General features: G+C 35.3%; 1 protein-coding gene and 1 long non-coding RNA gene across 2 annotated transcripts in view; both read left to right on the forward strand.

The window, feature by feature from the left end:
* LOC125661688 (receptor-type tyrosine-protein phosphatase kappa-like) overlaps positions 1-12257 on the forward strand; it is a 107500-nt gene that overhangs the window by 18718 nt on the left and 76525 nt on the right. The window lies entirely within an intron of this gene.
* LOC130049071 (uncharacterized) lies at positions 2484-8591 on the forward strand. The gene is made up of 2 exons (XR_008797587.1): positions 2484-3172; positions 6326-8591. It is a non-coding gene; the product is annotated as an uncharacterized LOC130049071 (long non-coding RNA).

Raw genomic sequence — 12257 nt, forward strand, 5'->3', positions numbered from 1 at the left:
GATGTATCAACTGATCAAGCTGTACAGTGTCATGACATATAGTGGCATAGCTTCCATTTATGTACTTGCGCATCATTTTGTCAAAAGAAGAAAATTCTAAAATGATAATTAAGATTTTTAACATGTATATGAATATGTTTGATTTTAGTATAATACCTGTAGAGAATATTTCAGTAGTATGAAGTGCCACACATTTAGACGCATGCATGTGGTGTTTAAAGGTCTCATCTGAAAGACCAGCAACTTTCTCTTTTGAATGCTAAATATGATGATGGAGCATTCACCTCACTACCTACATTTTCACCCTAAATAAAGTACAAGCATGGCTCGAAACCATGATTTCTTGATCCTGTTACCAGTCTTCACGAAAAACTTTGTAAAGTACAGGCCCTTCGGGCCTCCCAGTATAATAATTGTGCAAGCCCGAACAATATTTTGCAGGCCCAAAATGTTTATTTTCTAATTTGATCTCTTGTTATTTGCTGATTCTACTCTATAGACACATGCACAGTTCTTTTACTGTAGGAAAATACAGGTCAAGATGATCATAGTTAAAGAACAACTGACATTAAAAGAATATATTATTTTTCAACATATTAATCCAGTATATGCGAAAGTTTTTGGACCACACAGGACATTCGGTCCAGTGTAATCAATGAACACACCGGACCGAACCAAATTTTGTCAGACCGAAAAACCTAATGTAAAAAAGTGAAACACGTGAAAATGCAAAACCAAGTGAATCTTATTTATTATACTAGTAATACTATTCCAGGAATCCTTCCCGTATAATACTTTAGACAGTCCATGCGGTTTTAATCAATTCATTTACGTATTTGGATGTGTGCTATTTTTTTTACTTATAACAAACTCCGCATCAAGATAGTAAAGCTCAAAACCGGACATTGAGACATCTGACATTCCGGTCCGGTGTAAAAAATGATGCATCGGACCTGAGGCACTGCATATCGGTCAGGTCCGACGGTCCGATGTCTTTCGCATAGACTGATTAATCTCGCAGATACATCAGCAGCTCATGTTCAACTCTGTTTTGTATACACCACGTACAAAACATTTTTTAAATGTTAGCCAAGGCCTACCCTCGCAGTGTTCGAAATTGGTTTAAAACTTGGTATAGACCACAGGTCTATGCCAAAATAAGATGACTTAGACCTCATCGAATTGGCATAGACCACAACATTGAAAAAATAATAACACAAATTTAAAACATTTTCATTTACTTCTAATATACTTAGAAAGTGTATTTTCTTTCCATTTCTGTAATATCATCCTTTCCTCATAATGTTTATCAGACGTCGACTGACCATGCAAGGCCCTCTTGGATAACTTTATTGCTTTAAATCTAGAAAATTGGCATAGACAATTTGGTCTATCTCAATTACAGTTGGCATAGACCAGTGCCATTTGACATATACTCGGTCTATGGTTAATTTTGAACACTGCCCTCGGTCCAATGGGGCATGAATTTTCGTTTTTTTCTCCTCGTACGACAGTTTTTTGGGGGGTTTTTTATCGGATGGTTGTGATTGTGAAATACGCTTGGGTGGTTTTGAATTTCCCGGACGAGCCCCCTCCCTATACTTCAGAAAAGGCAGCATGGTTGATAATTTTTCTATGCGAAATTTGACTACTAAGTCATGACATTTAGTCTGAGTCAATCTCACGCTTTATTTGTAATATATACAGAACATATAAGAAAACATTTACAGGCCCATCGGACTCCAGGGTTTAATATTTTAAGAAGCCCGATCCCGATTTTACTGGCCTCGGGCATCAGGCCACTGGTTAATGTCGAAGACTGTGTTACTGAGCTACCATGACCAATTTTTATACGCCCGTCTTAAGACGGGACGTATTATGGTATGGCGTGTCTGTCCGTCCATCTGTTAGCTTTTTCGTGTCCGACCCGTAACTTAAATACTACAAGGCCTAGAATCATCAAACTTTCTCTGTAGATACATCTTGGGTAGAAGGTGTGTCGCACATTAAAACCAGGTCACTGTGACTTTTCATTAAGAAGATATGGCCATATATGGCAAAAACTTGTCCGGCTCATAACTTGAAAACTATTAGACCTAGAATCACCAAAATTGGTCAACTAATGCATCTTAGGTAGAAGGTGTGTCGCATGCTACTTTAAGGTCACTGTGACATTTAATTAAGGTGATATAAAAAAAAATGTTTTAATGGGTACTATCTATACTGTTAACAATATGTGACGGGCGTATCATGTGCCATGGCGGTGCACTTTATTTAACATGAATTCATAGCTAAAAAAAAATTATTACTAATTTTTTGGTTAATTCCATAAATATATTATTCCACTCTCTAGACACAATTCTGGGTTACCCCCCGGCCTTTGGGGGTATAAGCACCTCATATCTTTCAGAATGGCACAATGTCAGGAGAGCTTTTGTTATTTGTTATACTCTTAATGTTGATGGCATGCATCTATGAACAACAGGATATTTTTTTAGATTATTATTTCTGATATCATATTTGTAAATTGTTTATGAGGGGTTGTTAAAAGTTTGTGGACAAAAGGACGCACTTATTAAAAATTCAGAGTTATCGTAAGTGAAAAATATAGGAGATGTGTAACAAGATTGTATATTTGAAGATTTTAATTTTAATTAATTTTTATAAGTATTGATTTCAGATACATGTATGACATTGCATGCTTGGTGGGGTGGGGGGGGGGGGCTACAGTTAGATAATATTCTGGTCAGCACATTCGATAAACTACTTGGAATTCATTAAATCACTTCTTTTTCTTTCAGTGGTCTTCAACTTTTAATCTCCAAGAAGGAAATGTAATTAAAAGATGAATAAAGTATCCCTAAGAATACCAGAAGAAAGGCTATGTGTTGAGAAAAACAGCCCTTCCTCAGTACCTCAGAACTAGATGATAGCCCTTAATTGTTACTTTATGCTCAATATGACACAGTATAGAAGATCTGATCATGAAGAAGTAACACCATTGATACACTTGCCAACTGCCAAAATTACTTTCTGATAGTATGACGAGATTAGAAGATATGGTGTAGTCATGACACAAACTGCAAATCAAAGAATTAATTGTCTTCCCCAGAGGATGAACAGAGCACGATGGCTTCACATGGATAACATTTCCTTTCGAGTTTTGAAATTAGTAAGTATACAAAATATTTTAGGCCACATAGGGCCAAAAAAAAAATGTTTGTTTTAGGTCGCCTCTCATTTTTAAAAAAAGGGTTGGTAGGTAGGTTTATTTTATTTTTTTTTATAAAAATAAATAAGTGCCTTCGAATCAATGAAAATTTTATAGTTAAAGTTGTAATATAATGTGTTTAACAGATAAAAAATGGGTTCAGAGCACAATGTTTAATTGACAAAATACACAGTATGTGATGGAGTTTTAATATTACAATTATAGATGTCTTGGCATTTCGGGTAATAGTTCGTATATCGATGAATTGAAATCGGAAAATTGAAAAAAAATTAATAGGGTCGGTGGATATATTTAGGGTCGGGCAGGCGACCTGAAACAAACACATTTTTTATTTTGGCCTAGTCATAAAATTATTTTTTAGATTTTCATCTTTGTTTGGAAATAAAAATGGGCAGGTGGTTGGAGTTTATTTTTATGCCCCCCTTTGAAAAAGAGGGGGCATATTGTTTTGCACCTGTTGGTCGGTCGGTCGGTCTGTAGACCATGTGTTGTCCGCTCAATATCTTGAGAACCATTCACTTGATGATAATGATATTTCATATGTGGGTTAGCAGGGTTTGACATTTACTTTCTTGAGCACTAGACCAGTCGGGCTACTTCAAATAATATTTACTAGACCTGACCTTACATCCACTAGCTCTGACCAACTTTCCAGAGAACAGAAACCCTGATGGTTTCTCCATATTTAAGTACTTAATTCAAATGACAAACGTTAAGTTTAAACTAAAACGTACTTAATTGTCTCAAAAACATCTTTAGTCTCGTCATTCAATTTGGTGCTTTTATTTTCAAACTTCCCAATCTACTCCTTTTTTTTTCTCGGAACATCCTTCCTTGAGGACGAGAAGTCGAGACATTCCCGCACATGTGTCAACAACGAAAAATGGCTATTTACGATTTAATTTATTCATTTGATACAGGCAACGAAATTAAGGGGAAATACTCGCTAAATGCGAGTTAAAAATTGAATTTGCGAGTAAAAAATCACAAGTGATCGCAACTTTTTGCGAGTGAAAAAACCCCAATCTTTTTCCCGGATTCCCTCGGTTTATTGGCTGTACTTTGAAGTTTACAATAATCTTGTCTTGTGCATAGAAACTCTTTACAGAATGAAAAAGTAAACGTGGATCGAATAAATAACTAAGGCCAAGGTCATCTCAGTCGATGGCCTACTTCATACACACTTCGGATGTCTCAGAGACGTCTGATTTAAATAGCAAGCATATTGATCTCGTCCGTGTCTATATAAAACAACACATGACAGTGTGTCACCATTTCACGCGGTGTCCTTCTGTACTCTATAGTCAAACACTTCGAGTTCGCGGGGTTTTCTTTTCAACTAGAATTTTTTTAGATGAAATTTCCAAAAGTTTTGAACATATAGTTTAAATTGGCGCAAACAGTCTTCAAGATTTCAATCCACATGATGCTGTTAATAGGTGGTAGATCTCTGGACAGCGAGTACGCCGCACAAGTGTACCATATGACCCGCACCATGTATGTTGTCTGATAATTCATTGAATTTTAAATGAAAGAATTCGCAATCTTATTTTTATTATTGCACTTTAAAGGAGATTTTAAAAGATTTTCCCAAAATTTTGATAAAGAGACATGCTTGTTTTCTTAAATTCATGTAAAACAGTAATCGATTGAAAAATGCTAGTAAAAGCTCAATTTTGCTAGTTGGAAAATAATCCACTAGCTAAAATTTGCTAGTGGTGAAAAAAGTTAATTTCGATCCCTGTGATAGACACTTTCTTATATTCAATTAAAATAAACTGGGGGTTTTTTCGAATGAAAATAAATTCAGTTTATATATATTTATCCAAAATATAACTTTAAACCCATTAACAAAGAGTAAATGTCGTAAAACATTACTTCCGACATCGATTATGTATTCGAACTAAAAATAGAGATTTTGTCATCACGCGGTTCAAAATTGCTCGCAAACTCTTTACAGTTATTTTTTAAAGTTAAAAATAAGATATCTTATGGTTTAAAATAAAGTTTCTTGTTTATTTTTTCAACATGACCAGTCGGACTAGTAAATCGACATTTTACCCGACCGGACCTATCATTTATTAGCCTCGGTCGGTCGGACGTGCCTTAGTGTCAAACCCTGGTTAGTTATGAGTAGAAGAGGATCCTTATTGTTTTTTAGGTCCAAAGGTCAAGGGTCAATCTACTCTGGACATAGGAATATAATGTCCGCTCAATATCTTGAAAACCCTTTGCTTGAAAGACATCAAACTTGGCACACTGGTACATCCTAAGGAGTAGATGACCCCTATTGATTTTAAGGTCATATGGTCAAAGGTCAAGGGTCAAACTGGGCATGGGAATATACTGACCATTCAATGTCTAGAGAACCCTTTGCTTGACAGACATCAAACTTAGTACACCAGTACATCTTCAGAAGAAGATGACCCCTATTGATTTTGAGGTCACATGGTCAAAGGTCAAGGGTCAAACTGGACATAGGAATATACTGTCCGTTCAATATCTTGAGAACCCTTTGCTTGACAGACATCAAACTTGGTACACTAGTACGTCTTCAGGAGAAGATGACCCCTATTGATTTTGAGGTCACGTGGTCAAAGGTCAAGGGTCAACTGGACATAGGAAGATACTGTCCGTTCAATATATTGAGAACCCTTTTCTTGACAGACATCAAACTTAGTACACTGATATGTCATCAGGAGAAGATGACCCCTATTGATTTTGAGGTCACACGGTCAAAGGTCACACTGGACATAGGAATATATTGTCCGTTCAATATCTTGAGAACCCTTTGCTTGACAGACATCAAACTTGTTACACTAGTACGTCTTCAGGAGAAGATGACCCCTATTGATTTTGAGGTCACATGTTTAAAGATCAAGGGTCAACCTGGTGTCGCTGTGTTTGGTGTAATTTTTGTTCGTTCTGCACAAACTAGCTCATTCAGCTTGACACAGCCTAGGTAATTTACAGCTGATCATTTGATAAACACTTACTTTGTAGAAATAGAAATTATGATTTTTATCTATTTATACATTTATTGCTATTTCTATGAAGACCTTTTACTAATCACTTCTCTAAATATTTTTGCAGATTTGTCAGAATGTTATGCATCGTTATCAACAGAAAAGAACTTCATAGGTAGACCAAAGTTGACATGGGATGAGATCCTAGAACAAGACCTAGAGTTTACAGGATTGGATAGGATCAATCCACTGGGTCGCCAAGTGTGGAAGTACAAACTTCAACCTCGACAGGACAGCCAGGCCTCACCCTTGCAAAAAGATTAATTTGGCCTGGATAGTCAAAATGAGTGATGATGATTGATATCAAGGTCTGACACTGGAAGCTCAGTAAGGGTAGATGCTGGCAATGGAGCTGTTTAGCAATAAAACAAACAAGTTTAACATTAAACATGTTTGTATACTTTTTTGGCTCACCTGAGCCAAAGGCTCAAGTGAGCTTTTCTGATCACCTTTGCCTGTCGTCTGTCTGTTTATAAACTTTTCACATTTTCATTTTCTTCTCCAGAGTGAACCACTGGGCCAGTTTCAATCAAACTTGGTATGCATCATCAATAGATAAAGGGTATTCAAGTTTGTTCATATAAAGGGTCATGCACCCTTCAAAAAGGAAATAATCATGGAAATGCAAAAATAGGGTGGGGTCATTTAAAAAACCTTTTCAAGAACCACTGGACCAGGAAAGTTGAATTCACACGAAAGGTTCCTGTTTTGTGCAAATCATGGTCTCTGGGGTTAGGGTGGGGTCACAATAGAGAATCAAAGTTTTACATTCATATATAGTGCATATTCAAGTTTGTAAAAAGCTCACAGGGGTAGGGTGGGGGTCACATAGGGGATTTAAGTTTTACATGTGAAATATATACAAGGAAAATCTTTTAAAATCTTCTCCTCAAAAACTAGATGCAGAACCGTAGCTCTTTGAAAAGAGAGCTTCAGATGAACCCCTTATAAAAAAAACTTCAATTTATGGCAGAGAAAAAAAGTGCATGTTTAAGTCCCTCTATCACTGCATTCCTGCATCGCTGTCTCATGAATTTAATATTAAGTAATTCCCAACATATTTTCCCACTATACTTGTTTCCAAACATACTTTCAAATATTTTCTAAACCCACATATAACCCCAAAACAGCTTCAAGTGATTTCAATTTCTTTGTTGATGTAGCCATGTTAAGTAGCCAGTCAATTTGAACCCCAGTTCATTTCCATACTCATACTCATTTTGAAACATAATGTCTGTGTGAACTAATATCCTCACAAATATTTTTAGTGAAATATTTTGGATGAAATCATCCCAGTTGGGTTAAATACTTATTATTCAAATACTGTAGGTTTGAATATTGAACTAATCTCACAGCTTTCTTAAGTTTGGTCCCCATCCCCACCAGTCTGTTTTTACGCTTAACTATTGAAATGGGGTGTAAGGGATCAGACTAGGCTCCTCAACAAGATGAAAGGTTTTATCATAAGAAATTCATAATATCACCTCTGGTTGGCGCGGGTTTGAATCCTGCTCGCACCGGTAATTGAGAAAGTTTCCCAGTTTACTCTCGGAAGGTCGGTGGTCTCTTCCCAGGTACATTGTATCTGGGTTCTCTCTTCCACCAATAAAAACTGGGCACCACCAGATAACTGAAAAATTGTTGAGTGAGGCGGAAAACAGTTAAAACAATCAATCATATTATGTTATTTGACCTTGTGACCCTGAACTCTGAGTTTGACATACTTTTAAGAAAGTATAACGTATTAAGTATATCCAGGACTATTTTAGATAGGGCTTTTATGTTTTGTATATTGATTACTTATGGCAAGGTCTTTCATATCATACCAAGACCTACGACTTTTTACCTTGGTCTTATCCAGAACAGCAATATCATGCTAGTCATATCTTTGTCTTATATGATTTCATTTTAGTAATGTTGTGTTCTTTAGAGCTAGGTTTGGGTCACATTATTCATGAGAATAAAGATTGATAAAATAGCATTTAAAAATCAAAACAGCAGGGCCAAGATGACTCAGGTGAGCGATGTGGCCCATGGGCCTCTTGTTGATTTTGATATTTCTACCTATATCATTTGTATGAGAAATGGAACTCCTTTTTTTCTTTTACAAATACATGTATTATCATATGGATCCATCTTTGTTGATTATTTAATCAAAGGACATATTCAATGTATTAAATGTAAATTTATGGATATGTCTGTGGTTGAATTACTTATGTATGTATGTATACATTTTTTTCGCACATGCAATTACATATATGATGTATATATATTTACTAATTGTACATGTAATATCCCCTGTTATATAATAAAATATATGACTGAGAATAAAAGACCTTCTGTTTTCATTGCTACCATGAAACATTAAAAGATTAGAATAATTCAAATATCTTAATGAATTCTATAATATATGAATTTGATATTTGTATATGATTGCCTCACTGGTGTTCAATGTGAACTTTGGTTTATTGTTTCAGTTTGCTCGATCTTTATATCAAATTAAAATTTAAGACAATTAAGGAATTATTTCCGAAATTGGTTAATATGGTACATTGTAGTAAAATAATCAAGAGTTTATTCATATGAGATAGCTAAATTTCACATGAATAACCAGTGACTGATTCTTGATTGTCAACATTTTCACCGAACAGTTCAGAAATTACCATGGTACATGTACATACTATTAGGGGATCATAAAATTCCTTAAAGAGTGACAAATTTTTAAATATCACCTTTTCAAGGAGAAAAATCCTCTTATGTATATGAATACTATGAAGAGATTAAAAGAGAGGTGGCTAGATCACTTGTATGGTGAGATTCATTTGTGGCAAGAACTGGTATGATGTCTTGAGTCAGAAAGCACTGGAATCCACTAGGAATAGTTTTAGATCTATGGAGCGCCAAAATAACAAACTCAGATATTTGAAGATATCTTTAATTATTTGAAGATATTATTAATTCATTTCATGCACGCAACATTGCAATCAAAGATCTCTTCAAAAAATTAATGATATCTTCATTTGAATTGAATTATTGATATCATTATTTATTCCGCTGAATTGATGCACACAATAATTTAATTGTTGCTCTCCTCAAATGAATTATAATTTAATGATACCAACAATAGAATTAATGCATGCTACAATTCAATTGAAGAGAGCAATAATTCATTAATACTAACATCACTTAATGTGCGCAATAAATGGATTATTGCTCTCTTCTATTGAATTAATGATATCATTAATTAAATTGATGCGTGCAATAATTATGTTAGTGAGAGTAATTATCTAATTGAGATATAATCCTTAATTAATTCGACATATCCACAACTGAATGAATGATTTCTTTAATTGAATTGTTGCTCTCTTTTTAAAAACAAAACAACGATGTGCGCATTAATTACTTATGAAATAGCCCTGTATATATAATTAAAAAGATCTATTGAATTAAAAGAGATAATCAAGTCATTCATACAGAGCTCTAAATTAATTTTTGCAAGCAATATTTCCACCACATGGATATTATTGGACTTCAGTTATTTGAGCTTATGTAAAACATTAAGATTTTAAAAATCATCCTGGTGAATTTGTATTACAAAAGTCATGAGAGGACACGTCCAGTTTTTGAACAAAAACAGAAAGTAATATATTCCCTTGAATTTGGTCATCCCTGTCCTCAGTGTGTTTCAGACGTGTTTAGTGGTGGGGGGGGGGGTCCAAGGGAAGGACGTAATGAGTGCCTAAAGCACGAAATCTCTAAACAAAAATATCTAAGATGAAGGAAAATCGTTATTTTGGGGGGTTTTCTATTACAATTTTGTCCTCATATTTCAAAGTGAGATGATAGTCAAAATTGACATAATTCCCATGTACATATCATAAACATGTAGATATTTTTGTAACAGTATATGAAGGAATCTGGAGCAAATCCTGATTCTGAAGTTATATAAACTGGTGTTATACACCGGATTTTCAAACAATTTATGGTTTTTGCAACGTTTGATTAAAGTTTTCTGTAAGGCCACATCTATGTAGTTACATTTACACAGAATGTTCATGAAAATGTTACCTTTTGGAGTGGAATTAAGATATCGCGTAACATTTTTTTTTTACAAAGATATCTAATTTTGATCTATATCAAAAGTCAACAAAAAACTTAAAAGTAATACAAAAAATGTATATAATTATTAATACTTGTTTTAGATCTTTTAGGCACTGCATTATACAGAATTTTGATTTTATTTATCATACTTTTTGGTTGAATTACTACCGAGTCTGGCCCGTACAGCATGTATTGACAAACGAGGGAGTCTATAATCATAGAAGTATATATATATATATATATATATATATATATATATATATATATATATCAGGGAAGTCGTTGTGGCCGAGTGGACTTACGCACTGGTTTGACAATCTTGCTTGGCGGTGGGTGCCGTACGTCGCTGGTTCGACCCCGGGCTGGGGCGAAAATTTTCAGTACCTAGTTGTGATTATTTAGTGCTTTATATATATTATATATATATATATAATGATAATTATTATAAGTTATTATTACAATTAAAGTTATCATTATGGACACTACTACCCCTCCCCCGACCGGTCGCGGTAGCTCAATGGTAGAGAGTTCGCTTCATAACCGGGAGGTCGTGAGTTCAAGCACCGTTCATCCGCAAACCCAATTTTAAGACGTTGAAATTGGTAGTGATTGCTCCTTCGCCAAACACTCGACATTTAGAAGTGAGAATCACGGATCTTTTAGATGTGACCTTATAAACGTAGATCCCTGGTCGTACATGTAGTAGGTGTTCGCACGATATTTCAAAGAACCCTCACTGCTACGACCTTGAACCCTATGGATACATTGGATAGGTACTCCGCTTAAAGCTGGTTACGTCTCAATATGAATAAAATATTCTCGACGGGACGTAAATTATATAAGCAATCAATCATCCAATCAATACTAACCCCCCCCTTTTTTTGTTGTTGATTTTCTTAAGGCGATAATTTCAACGAAATGTGTGGATTCCCTGTCTATTCCATCCCAATTTCCATTTATGTAATCGTTTCACACTTTTTTGTAAGTTTTAGAGATTGGCCTTATGTATTTAGCGTGGTGAGAATGATTGTTTGGATGTTTCAAAGTGTTTGATTGCCCGTGTGTATCAGAGTGTTTAACTGGCCGCGTGTTTCAGAGTGTTCAATTGCCTGTGTGTAAAGGAAAGTGTTCAATTGACCGTGTGTAAAGGAAAGTGTTCAATTGACGGTGTGTAAAAGAAAGTGTTCAATCCCCTGTGTGTAAAGGAAAGTGTTCAATTGCCTGTGTGTAAAGGAAAGTGTTCAATTGACAGTGTGTAAAGGAAAGTGTTCACTTGATAAGCAAAAATTCAAGGAGTGAATAAAACTATATTTCACAAATTTCGACCGCAGCAATGTCTTCTATGTTGTTTTTAGTACCAAATAGTAAATTTTCGTACTAAAATACCAATAACTGTAGAAGTGTTCAGTTGCAGGTGGGGAGTTAAGGTGTTCATTTGACACGCGTTACACGTATGTGTGTGTGTGTGTGTGTGTGTGTGTGTGTGTGTGTGTGTGTGTGTGTGTGTGTGTGTGTGTGTGTGTGTGTGTGAGTGTGTGTAAAACTGATGCGGTACCTATTTTGATGCACCAGATGCGCATTTCAACAAATAATGTCTCTTCAGTGATACTCAACCGACATCTTTGAAATCCGAAATATAAACTCTGAAGTTTTAGAGCTAAATATAGCCAAAAACAGCGTGCCAAACAAGTGGAGCCAAATTCGTCCAAGGATAAGAGCTATGCATGAGGGAGATAATCCTTAATTTTGAAATGAATTTCTAAATTTTGTAACAGCAATTAAATATACATCCGTATTTTCAAGCTAGTAACGAAGTACTTAGCTACTGGGCTGTAGAGACCCTCGGGGACTAACAGTCCACCAGCAGAGGCCTCGACCCAGGGGTCATACTGTAAAAC

The sequence above is a fragment of the Ostrea edulis genome, chromosome 8 (genome assembly GCF_947568905.1).
Source record: "Ostrea edulis chromosome 8, xbOstEdul1.1, whole genome shotgun sequence".
In the NCBI taxonomy this organism is placed as follows: domain Eukaryota; kingdom Metazoa; phylum Mollusca; class Bivalvia; order Ostreida; family Ostreidae; genus Ostrea; species Ostrea edulis.